Raw genomic sequence first — 12,800 nt, 5'->3', positions numbered from 1 at the left:
TGTATACTGATCAGCCGCCATGTTCTCAGTCTCTTCAGTGTTCAGACAGCATTATTGGACTGCTCTAAGACATAGGATAATCTCGTAAATTTCCTTTCCATAACATTCATTCCATCAGTTCTGTTCATCTATAGAACCCTGACTAATACAATGTGGATGAGGTCGATATAATACATAGTATTCTTAAGTCAACAGAAACGTTTGTGTTTATTGTTTAAATGTATTAACACTGTTTTGTTTGCTTGATAATTCAGAGTAAACTGTGAAATTTCATTATTCACTTTAGAAGGGTAAAATAAAATTTCTGGTGATCTGAAAAGAGGTGAGCAATATAGTTCCCAAATAGTCAGTGTTAAGTGGAAATTATAAAGTAATTTGATAGAATAAATTTAAACCACAAAGTAGAGTGGAGCTGAGTCCAGTCAAAGTCAAAGGGCGAAAACTACTGCCAAAAAATATGTGCATTCAACCTGCAGAGTAAGACATGAAAATTTTCAAGGTTCTAAAGCTATGCACTACAAAGTTTATGAAATGATGTATATTCTGAAAGAGAAAAAACTTATAGGTATAATAATTGATTTTTGATGCCTCCTTGCTTGGATTAAGGGTCATTTCCAGGTCTAAAAAGGCTTTCCTTGCATCTGGGTGAATCTGTGGAGGTTTAAGATAGGAGGTGTTCTTTGATTTGGAAGAGCCTGAAAAGGAAGACCCTTCCACTCCCTCAGTATGTCACTATGATCACTGTCCAGTCAGCTGAGCACCAGAGAACAAAGCTAGAGAAAACACAAGTGTGTCTTTCAGAAGGCTGACAACAGACTTCCTGGCCTTTTGTTTTAGACCTTCAATCTCCAGGCATGTCAGCCTGTGAACTATAGGATTTACATATCAGTTCTCGGTGTCTGTCTTACAGTGAGAGTTGCGTACTCAGGCTCTCTGGCTCTAAGATCTTCAACCAAGACTGAGCCATTGTAGCATCAAGATGCCTTTTCAAGGGGGTTTGCCCTCTTCTGTTCCCCACTAGTAAGCCATTCTCTGTCTTTCTGCATACCCTGTTAATCCTGGCCTCCAATGGACCTAATCTCTCTGGAAATATTAGTGCTAAATCAATGGTCACCAATATTACTATTATTTCCTGCAAAAGTTCCTTTACTGTATTATCAGCCTTTATAGAAGGATCTGTAAAAAACATTTCTAAAACAAGGAACAAAGCTTAAACTATATTCAGCAAAACCTTTCAAATTAAGGACAAATGGGAAAACATCATTATTTTTGAAAGTTTCACATCATGATCAAAACAGTCAGAACTCAAATGAGGAAATTGAGAAAATGAATAATATAATTAGTACTTCAGCTCCTAGGCAGAAAATATATACATTTTTAAACTATTCAAATATTCATAAGGCATTAATAAATATTGATTATATCCTGGGTCTCAAAAAAGTCTCAAAAGAGAAAGAATAAACCATGCCAATCCTTGCAGTTTCTATGAAATAAAATTAAATTTAATAACAAAAGCATTACTTACAGAATAAATTAAGTCTCAGAAGAACCAAAAATAATAACTAAGGAACTCTTTAAGCTAAAGTGTATGCCAGGATACAAAATCTCAAGTATGAATACATCAAAAAGCTGAAAATGCACAAAAATATGCATTCTAAAAATTCACAAATTCTGCAAAATAAGGAAATTGAAGTTAACCGAAGTAAATAATCTCCCCAAGAGATGTGGAAGGTATAATTCCATGCAATCCTAGAGATTTCTGTCTTGGGAATTCTACAATTTCTTGATTTTTAGGCAAATCAGTGTAGATGATGCTCAAAAGGACCTGTGAGTGTAACTAAGATCCAAAGCTTGCTCACCTTAAATGAAGTAAATAATATGACAGGTCTACTCCAGTCACGTGATCTCTTTAACAGTGGGTCTGGAGGTCACCAATAGAATTTATCTGGGAATTTGAAGACATCACTGCAGGTTCATAAGTAGAAGGGTTGTCCAAAAAGCTGAGAGAAGATGCCAGGTGACAGCTCTTTTGGATTAAGCTTCAGTCCTGCTATAGCAAAAAAAAAAGTATATTCTACCAACAAGCAGAACTTTCCTCAATATACTCAGAAGATAGTCTGAGCAACTTGAGTATGTGCATGCATGTGTGCTGTATAGGTGTGTGCACATGAGCCTGAAGAAGCATGCATTTTTGTGCTCCTGTGCACATACAGGCCAGGAGCTGACATCATGAGTCCTCTCCTGTCATTCTCCACTATATATTTCAGAGACAAACTTCGCCTCTGAACACGGATATCACCAATTGGCAAGGCTGCCTGAGTAGAGAGCTCTGGGGATCCATTTGTTTTCACCTGTGAGAACTGGCAGCCCTGGATTTTACCTGGGTTCCTGGATCCAAACTCAGGTCTTTATGGTTTTATAGCAGGTGATTTACCAACTTAGCCATCTCCCGTCCCCTCAACAACTTGAGTCTAGCTTATCACAACCTAGGGAAGTCAGTTAATATGGATATTGTAGTAAACTGAAAAATCTTTTTATAATACTAACTCAGAAAGAGTAAAAGTCATTAAAACCAGGAGACAAAAATATGAAGATAATACTACTTACTAAGTAAAGAAAGTGAGGGAATGAAGATGTATCTATAGCTAATTACTTTCCAACCATAATGAGATACATTTACTTCTAAAAGATACTCATGGGAACTTGTATAAAGAGCAATTCAGCTCGTTAGATATATGTAAAAGATTACTTTAGACACAAAGAAACCCCTTTTTAGATTAATTACATATAAGAAAATATGGTTGAAAACTTAGTACTTGGTGAAATATTAAATTTTTGTGAAAAACTGGTTTCTTGTACTGACCAAAGGGTGCTGCAGATTCCTGACCGTGGTGCTTCGTTAGTGAGTTGCACAGGCTTTGAAGTCGGTGCTTCGTGTTCGCTTTTCAGTTTCACCAACACAGATAGAGAAATGAGAAACCCCAGAGCTCACCTCATTAAACTGCTATGCTGTTGTTCCCAATGGTAAAATACAAAAATTGCACAAATAGAACAAACCCAGTAAGGTTTTCATATGATGAATTGAGACACAACATAAAATATAGCAGTATGTCGAAGTTAACAAACATCAAAAATTGGAATAGGAATTCAAGAGAGGAAAAGATGCCAAATTGAAGCGAGTCTAGGTTTTGGTCTGCTCTTCTTCAACCTCTAGAATATTGTAAGACTATGTGAAACACATATTTTAAACCACTAGACAAGACTCCTTGCACATGACTCACACAAGACATACGAGGTAAAATAGTGTTGCCGGGAAGAAATCTCCTGGAAGCAGCTTCAGCCAGTGCCATCAGATGAATCTCACCAGAACCTGACGAGGTGTGGTGAGGATACAGAGAGATTAAAAGGATGCTGCTACCTGATCAGGCTGAGGAAAGATTTAAGAGGATGCAACAGTAAGAGCTTGCAGAGAGAAGGACTAGTCTGTTATAATTCAAGTGTTTGTTGAGGTATGCAATGAAATAAGAGTAGAAGTAAAGATCAAAATGTAAATTTTGATAAACCCTGAAGAAGTTCAGTTGTCATGGTAAGACCTTTATTAAAACACATAGTACTGTTCAATGAACACAATACTACTTAAATGGGATTTCTCTTACACAAAATATTTTTGCTTACATTTAACATAGGCAGGAAAAATATTAGGGGCATAGCAGTGAGTATTTATATATATATGCTGTAAATGAATAATTTATAGATCTACCATTGTCTTTTTAGTATACTAGTTCTAGACATGTTTGAGGAAATTTTTATGTGAAATAAATCTAAAGGTGAAAAAGCTAAGTATACACTATGAATATCTTTTCTTTGTTTGATTTTTAGAAATTATCTTTTTTTCCACAACAATACTGTTAAGTATTTGGAATAGAAACCATAAAAACTGATAAACCTTCACTTATAGTTTGAATTTATTCTCATGTAGGTATGAAATTTCAAATCTTTCATATGCTTTCTTATCACTTAATAAATACCTACCAGGTATTTCTGGTTGATGATCATGATACATTCTGGTACCTCAGTTAACAATTATTGAATCAACATAGCATCACTTAAACCAAATTCATTTCCTTACATTTTAATTAAATTATTTTAACATCTTTTATTTTTTATATTAAATAATCATATCATTTATTTTTCCCTTTCACTTCCTGAACCCTCTCCTATACTATTCCTTACTCTCTTTTATATCCATGACCTGATTTTGTGTGTGTGTGTGTGTGTGTGTGTGTATGTGTGTTTGTGTATATGTAGATATGTATTCATAAATCACTAGGTTGGAACAAAACTACATTGAATCATGAAAAGAGTTAGTATCATTTTCAAACATGATAATTTTCTGAATAATTTTACATTTTCTGAAGTTTTAACATAATCACTCTGCTACTGGACATCAGTGACTAGAATGAAATAAATATTATGTAAAATTGTTGATGCTTACAGTTTGAATTCCTGGCTCTTGTGCCTCAGGCTAGAAAATGGCTCTGAACTCACATGGACTTCCCCACAGTAGGTTCATTTTAGCCAATAATTCCATTAGTCCTAACTAATCCAAAAATCTTCTCAAATAATTACAACATCCTGAGAAGAATGAGCATATTTTCCCCTTGGTTGCTCAACAGACTAGGGCACAATTTTGCCTGGTCACATATCATGAACCCTATACCCCACAGAAGTGAAGTTGAACTGCCTTGGGAATTCATAGTCTCTTGAGAGAAGTTCACACTTGTAAGGTCTAGGACTAAGATAGTTTAATATTTTTTCTTTCCATGATTACCATGCAGAATATTCTACTAAATCAGTCATCCTTTCAAGAAGCTGACCCAGCCCCTGTTTAGAAGTTAACTTGTAGGAATTACAGATAATCAGAAATTGGGGCTATGGAGCCAGGAAGGATGCTCCATTATAACTTAAAAAAAAAACCCAGTGACTCCCAAGACTTCTTGCTGTGTCTCACATATCCACATTTTTAAATTTGTATTTTTCTAAGACTTTGAGTTATGTTTGAAAATAAAGCTAAATGTTTTCCAGTGCAGGCCAAAGGAATGGTAACTACTTCACACAACCTGTATATAAATAAAAGTAGTGCCAACACCTCTCCCTTATAGAAAATATAGAAATATCCTTTCAGGGTGAGAAAATCACCAAACATACTAAAGTATTGAACAGCAGGAAGCCCTCTAATGATTACCATTCAGGCTTGAGTTCTCAAGGACTCCTATATTCCAAAACTGGCCACACTCACTATGCAGTGTAGAATTCCTTTTAAATGTAATACAAGTAGGAAAACCATCAGTTTCACATATATTATCATCCCCAGTAGAAGGCTTCATTAATGCAGTCACTATGTTTTCTAATTTTAAAAATCATATTAGAAGTTTCCTCTTTAAAAGCGAAAATGCTTGATTTTGTAAAACAAAACAAAACAAAAAAAACTTATTTGTTTAAAACTAAACATTTTTAAAATATTTTTTACTTAAAATGCACTGCTCTGTGGTAATTAAAGTCCATAGCTATAGGAATTAATCGTGAATAGACTGTAAGTCACTCACACTTAAGTTCTGAGCACTGATTGTCAATATGAAGTCTGTATGTAATGATTTGGATATTGACATAATTATACTTCATAAACCGTTTTACATGATTCACAGAATTTTAATCCTAACCATTCCTTTATTCTCATCTCTCTTTATGTTAGATGTACGCTGGCACTTATTAAACAACCCCAGGGAGATATTCTATAACCTAAAATTAAACCTTTCCTGTTGCATTGAAGGCCATTTGGAGCATCTTGCTTATCTCCTAATAATAATCAATATTATTCCAATCATTAACCAACAATAATCAATATCTTCCCATAATAATCAATGATCAAAAGACAACATGAGGCACTGTAGTATTCCAAATCATTATAAAGGTTGTTAAATATTCATAGCTGTTGAGAAAGAAAGAACACTAAGCCCTCTCCAAAATATAAGTGGTAAAAATGGCTTATATGGACTGAGGGCTCAGTTAAAAACAATATAAATGCTCAGAATGCTATACCAACTAAGATCTAATTAAGCCAACTGTTACTAAACTCTTTCTTTATAGTTCCTTAAAGTTCAATTCTACAACAGTTTCCCTGTCTGTACACATTGGCAAGATGAAATTCCCATGAGAGTTACTGTTGATATAGTTTCCTCTCTGCAGATGCTGAAATCATCTTACATATAATTGGCAAGATTTTAAAGAAAACCTCTATCATCTATTCCCAACCCAATATTTTTACTTTCACTGTGAATTTTGAGGGACGCTCAGCAAGCATACTGGTCAATTTGTATATCACTATCCTATTCTGCATTTTTAATTAATTCAATCAAACGCATGAGAAGTCTTCATTTGGTCTGCTTAGCATGTCAGTGTGCACTGATGAAGCAAGCTTAATTATACTAGCATGTGGTTTCTTGTCTTCATGGAGTTGAGGTCCTATCAGGAAAAACAGACATCTGTAAATAACTCATGTATAAACAATTACATTGACAATGTCTACAAAGAGAAATACTAAGTGGTACCTAATTCTGTAACACTTCTTAAAAAGTATATTACAAGATGTGGTTGGAAAATGAGAAGTGAATTTAACTAAAAAGGCAAGGGAAATATTTTTACTGAACATACTTGGATGTGTGAAACTGTCCATTAAGGACAATCTACTGATGGCTGTAGCTGGCTCTACTGAGATGCATGAAGTGGGCAGACAATTGGATAGGAGGTCAGACTTCATACTATGTTATATAGGTTATATGGCCACTCTGCTAAGTTGTCAGCTCAGGCTTCCAAAACTCCCTCCTCTCGAAGCCTCTCATCTTTGAGAAGCACTGAGAATTTTTGTACTGTACTTGATCATTCTCAGTTCGGAAATACTCTGTACCAGGGGCAGATCTGAGACTCAAATGCTGCCACAATGTGGAAAGTAACCTCTCTGGCTAAAGCTTCAGGGTATAGAATCATGCTCCTGAAGAAGCCTGGCTGTCGTCTGTACACAGTATCAAAGTAAACTTTCCTGAAGTTCATACCCTAGAGGCACAGGTCCCAGCTTGGAGGCACACTTCTGTAATCATCGTCATCCCCATGTCAGCCTGTTTTCCATCTCAATCTCTTTCTAGAAACTCTCATTTGCTGGACCCCTATGATGATTTATTCAGTCAAAACTTCTGACTTCCTAAAGAAATTCTAATTTGTCCATTAAAGAACAGCTTTCCATCAAGTTGTCCACTAGCTAAGAACACTGAATTCTACACAGTCATTTCATTTCCCTCCTAGTGGTGGTGCCTCTCAACATCCATTTAAGTGCACATAGGACATTGATATTTCCAGTAGACCTTCTATTTTAAGCTTATGTTTATATTTCATGATTCTCCTGAGATCATGAGTACTTATTGAGGAGAGACAGATGGGGAGTGGGGGAGAGAGAGAGAGAGAGGTGTAACAATCAAGGAAAATTATTTTAAATCTTGGGAGATAACTCAGTGAATAAAGCACTTGTTGAGGATGTGTGGTGACCTGAGTTCAAATCTCCAGAGCTCATGTAAAGTTCAACATTATACCATCAGTAATCCCAGTGTTCCTCTAGAAAAAAGGAAGGTTGACACAGGTGAATCCCCAGAAACTTGCTACCCAACTAGCCTGGGGTACCAATAAACACCAAATCTTTCTTCAAGCAAATGGGGACCCAGAGATAGATACCTATGGTTTGCCTTTAACTTACACATACCACCATACCATACATGTGCCAGTAAACATACATCAACATGCACTCAAGTATATGCATTAAAACCTTTAAATATATGTATATAAAAGAAAAAATCCAGTATGAATAAATAAATGCACTGTTTTTATTCATTAGGACAAATTTATGCAATGATTTATTATATACTATCTCAATGTTACTAATTTTAACTTGATATATAAATAAATGATGCCATGAATGTTAATCCAGGCTTAGACAGAAGGTAAATTCCCTCCTCTTGTTATTGTCTCCTTTGTGATAGAAAAGTCCACCAGGTAATATAGTTTAGAGTATGTTGAGGCCACAAATGGCAGCTGTTGTGGTTATTGTGTGAGTGAATTCAGTGAGGCTGGCACCTTTGGCTGGAATAATCAGGTTAATGGAATGCATTCAGTTACAACTCAAGCACAGTTGAGATGTTTCTTATGACAGGAACAGCAGAGAACTGGAAACATAAGCCCTTGAAGCTTTCCTCAAGGGCTGCTTCCACTCACACCTTCCTGACCAGAACCTATCACAGGGCACATCCAAATTCAAGTGACCAGGAGAGCAAAATTCTGTGTTCCGATAAATGGGAAAAGGTAAACAAAAACAGACAGAGGCAATGCTGCTCAAACTAATGGATTCTACCGTTTAATCTATTCTGATGACAACATTTGGTAAGATTTGACATGTCATAATTACCTTTTCTATTATGTTTAATTCCTTTTTTTTAAGATTGAAATCCCTTCTCTGCTTATAATTTCTACATTCTATAATCTTTGTCATTTTGATGATTAATATTTTTAGTGCTTTAACTCCAACCAATTACTATAAGACAAAAGCTTTTAAATTGCTTACATTTTGTACAAGAGACTATTAATATTCTTGTAACACAAATGAGAGCTTTTATGGCTAGAAAACCTAATTGAGTTGAACAAGGGATCGCAGCCAGGAAGAGTTAGAGGCAGATTTTGAATCCAAGCCTATTACATATTTTACTGTTAGATACTATAGCTACTCTAGTTTATATTTTACTCCATCCTTTAACGTTAGGTCAGTTTCTGCCTCTTGTCTAAGCCCCTAAGCCTTTTATCCAGCTTTATTAACCCTTGTCTGCAGAAATAGTAAACTATTTTTTAACATTTTATCAATTTTAGCACTTTGTACTGAACTTGAACTCAACACAAAAATGGTAAAGACATATGTTAATTAAATTTATTATATATGGAGTTCACATTTCTGGTTTCATCACTCCTGTATTAGAGGCTTATATCTATTGCTTAGTTTATCAGTAGTGGGCTATCTCTTCGCTTTGAGAACACCAATACCTCCATTCCATAGTCAGCTATAGCCAACTTAACCACTTTGCCATCACAGGCTCCTATAAAGAGCTCCTGAGTGGGGGTGGGTTGGGGTGGGGGTGGTGGGACACTCCTTAGGTATAGATATTAATCTGTAGCCCAGGGAACCACCTTGGTTATTTGAGCTGCTACTGCCTCTCCCACAAGGGCTCTCACCTCATCTCCACTCCAAAAACCAGCTGATGGTTACTTGGGCCCTTGCCATTAGGAGGAGTCAGACTGATGAACTCAGGAGCTTAAACCTCTCACTCTGAGTACAACAGCGTCCTCCCAACCAGGCCTTGCCCAGTGACTTCCCACACCTGCATGGACCTTAGTTTCGCCAAATCATGACTGTTTCTCTCTTTATCAACGATACCAGAACATTCACCTGTATTTCAGTCCAGCCTAGTATTTCATCTGCCTCTGGTTAGACGTGTTTAGCAGAGGAAGTGTTAACTTGCCAGTTACACAGGTAAAATTATCTGCTACCAAAGTGTGCCCTCTTTCTGAGTTCTAGAAGGCAGAATCCTGGCCACACAGGGACACAGCACTCTTGGATCTAGCTCTGCTTCACCTCATGGAGTACACTGCCTACCCTGATGGTCAGCTTCTAAATGTCATTCATATAGGCTGGAACTTCCTCCCTCTTGCCGCTCCTCTGCATCCCATCCGGATTTCAGTCTTTGCAAATCCGGGATTTGAGGAGGGCGCCTTATTTTTGGTCTTGTCTTCCTTCTTAGGATTTTACAGAACTGTTACAGCTAGACAGTCTTTTCAAAAATCCAAATTTGCTGGAGTGACTTCACAAAACTTCCCTCTGCCTGCTTCCTGCTTCCTGTGGCTTCCTGCTGCCAGCCTCATTCATTTGTTAACAGGCTCAATTCTTTCTCTCCAGCAGATTCTGCATTTATAGGCTAATGTCTCTGTAATCTACTCCACCCAATCTCCAGGCTTTAACACAATCTAATGTTCAATATATCTAAAATGACAATGTTATAAAAAACCACTGTGCATTGCTTCGCTAGGATGCAATGTTTCTAATTCTCCCCTTGACCTTTCCACTTTGACCTTCTTCAGATCCTGGCATAGGTCTGTTTCCTTGTCCTTCCCCAGAGTCTCTCCCAAGGGATTCTCATGGCATTATATGAGGCGATTTTTCTAAGGACTCCCTATACAATTCACCTTGAAAAGCTCCCAGCCGACCATCCACCAATCTTTCCCAATACACTTTCCATTTAACGGTTTTCATCTTTTTATTTTTGTATTTCCAGATGAAACTCCTGGTGCTGCTCCCAAACTCATTTTTCTGAAATAATGTTTAAAAGGTAATTTAAATATTTTGAATCCCTTAAGAAATACATATATGTAGAGAATATTTATAAAGCTTATCTTCACAGTGTACCTTTTTTTTGAGAAATACTTGCAGGATATTATCAGAAAATATGGTATCATTTTGTCTTTCTTCATTTAAAACTCACCAGTGATGCTCTTATACTGTTAGCATGTTCCAGGTGTACACATTTTTATAAGAGTAGTTAATTGATGAAGTATTTTTATAACAAGGCATAAAGTCAACTGGAAGGACAGTATTTTAAGTTTCTATTTAACTATCTGTGGCAACTTTTCAATTTTGTTTACTTTATAATCTGAAAAGAATTGGGGTTTTTTTTTAAAAACAGATTTTATTTCAGAGTTTGGACTATAAAAAACAAAACAAAACAACCATCTCTGCAGTTAGCACTTTCTGGAAAGTTGTGGTGATGGTGAGCCTACATGGGGAAGAAGAGCAACCATGTTTTCTTTCTTGCTGTAATGTCTCAGTCTAGCCAAGTGGCAGGGACAGCTTCAAAGAAACCCAACAAATGTCCTGAAGACAGTCCAGTGGAGTAGGGAGGGGCAGGAGGTGTAGATAATAGGCTGAATAAGAAAGTGGCCTCAGTAATAGTGTCAGGCCTTGGGACCTCCGCTTGAGTTGGATCCCCCTTTGGGCCTGTCCTTGACCTTCTTTTCTATCCCTGTAATTCTTTCAGGCTCCTCTCCATTTCCACCTGTGTAATTCTTTCAGACAGGAACAATTATGAGTCAGAGCTGTGACTGTGGGATGCCCCTCCCCCTCATTTGATGTCTTCCTGCTGGAGGTGGGCTCTATAAGTTCCCTCTCCCTACTGTCAGGCATTTCATCTAAGGTCCCTCCCTTTGATTCCTGAGAGTCTCTTACCTCCAGGGTCTCTGGTGCATTATGGAGGGTCCCACCAGCCTTCTATCTCCTGAAGTTACCTGTTTCCATTCTTTCTGCTGGCCCTCACCGAATACCATATCAGGTTCCCCTCTCCCAATCACTCCCCTGCCCCAGTCCACTTTCCCTCCCAGGTCTCTCCTTCCCTCCCGACTTGTGATTGCTTTCTTCCCCCTCCCAGGTGTCCTCACTTGGGCCCTTCATTTTGTTGAAATTTTTGAGTTCTGTGAACTGTATCTTGGGTGTTCTGTACTTTTTTCCCCTACTATCCACCTATTAGTGAGTATATACCATGCATGTCCTTTGGGGTCTGAATTACCTCACTTAGGATGATATTATGTAGTTCCATCCATTTGCCTGCAATACTCAGGATTTTCTCATTCTTAATAGCTGAGTAGTATTGGACATAGTATGACCAATCTCCAGAAGACCCAACAAGCAGCCAAAAAAATGCAGATATTTGCAGTCAACCAATGGACAGAAGCAGCTGACCCCTGTTGTTGAATTAGGGGAGGCTGAAAGAAGCTGAGGAGAGAGGCAACCCTGTAGGAGGACCAGCAGGCTCAATTAATCTGGACCCCTGAGATCTCTCAAACATTGGACCACCAAACAGACAGCATACAGCAGCTGATATGAGGCCCCCAACACACATAACAGTAGAGGTCTACCAGGTCTGTGTTCATTCAGAGATGATGCACCTAACCCTCAAGAGACTGGAGGCCCCAGGGAGTTTAGAGGTCAGGTGGAGTGGGGCTGGGGACATCCACATGCAGACGGGGGCGGGGGGGGGGGGGGCGTAGTGAAGGGAGCCAGGGAAGTATGGGAGGGGGAACAGTCAGAGGGTGAATGGGGGGCATAAAATATCAAGTGTAAAAAAATAAATAAAATATTTTTTAAAAGAAAGAAAGTGGCATTTTTTAGTTTATTTACTTTTCTGACTTCATCCAAACTGTAGCTATCTACCTCGAAATCTTTCTTCTTTACAAGGAGGACTTGAGACTTTGGGATTCTTACAATGAGCAAAAATTTGGAATGCACAGCTTGTGATTTCTCATTTGCATTATAATTTTGGACAACGTAACTGAAATCACAGGACTTTCTAAGGGTTCTGTGGTTACTTGAGCTTGATGATCTTCCAGAGGGTATGAATTCGGCTCCTGACACCCGAGCTGGGTGACTCTGACACCCCCTTTTGACCTCTGCAGGCACCAGCACAAACCTGGCATACATACATGCATACATATATACATGTATACATACTTACATGCATTCATACATATATACACACATAAAAGTAAATGAATACATAAATACTTCAAATATATCACATCTAAGAAACTGGTTGGCTCTAGAACAAACAATTGTTTCCTTCTTTTCCTTCATGTACATCATGAAAATATCCATGTTTATTTATAAG

This window comes from Mus caroli, unplaced genomic scaffold, assembly GCF_978045245.1.
Source record: "Mus caroli unplaced genomic scaffold, Mus_caroli_1 scaffold_3, whole genome shotgun sequence".
Lineage (NCBI taxonomy): Eukaryota > Metazoa > Chordata > Mammalia > Rodentia > Muridae > Mus > Mus caroli.
This window is presented reverse-complemented; position numbering follows the sequence as displayed.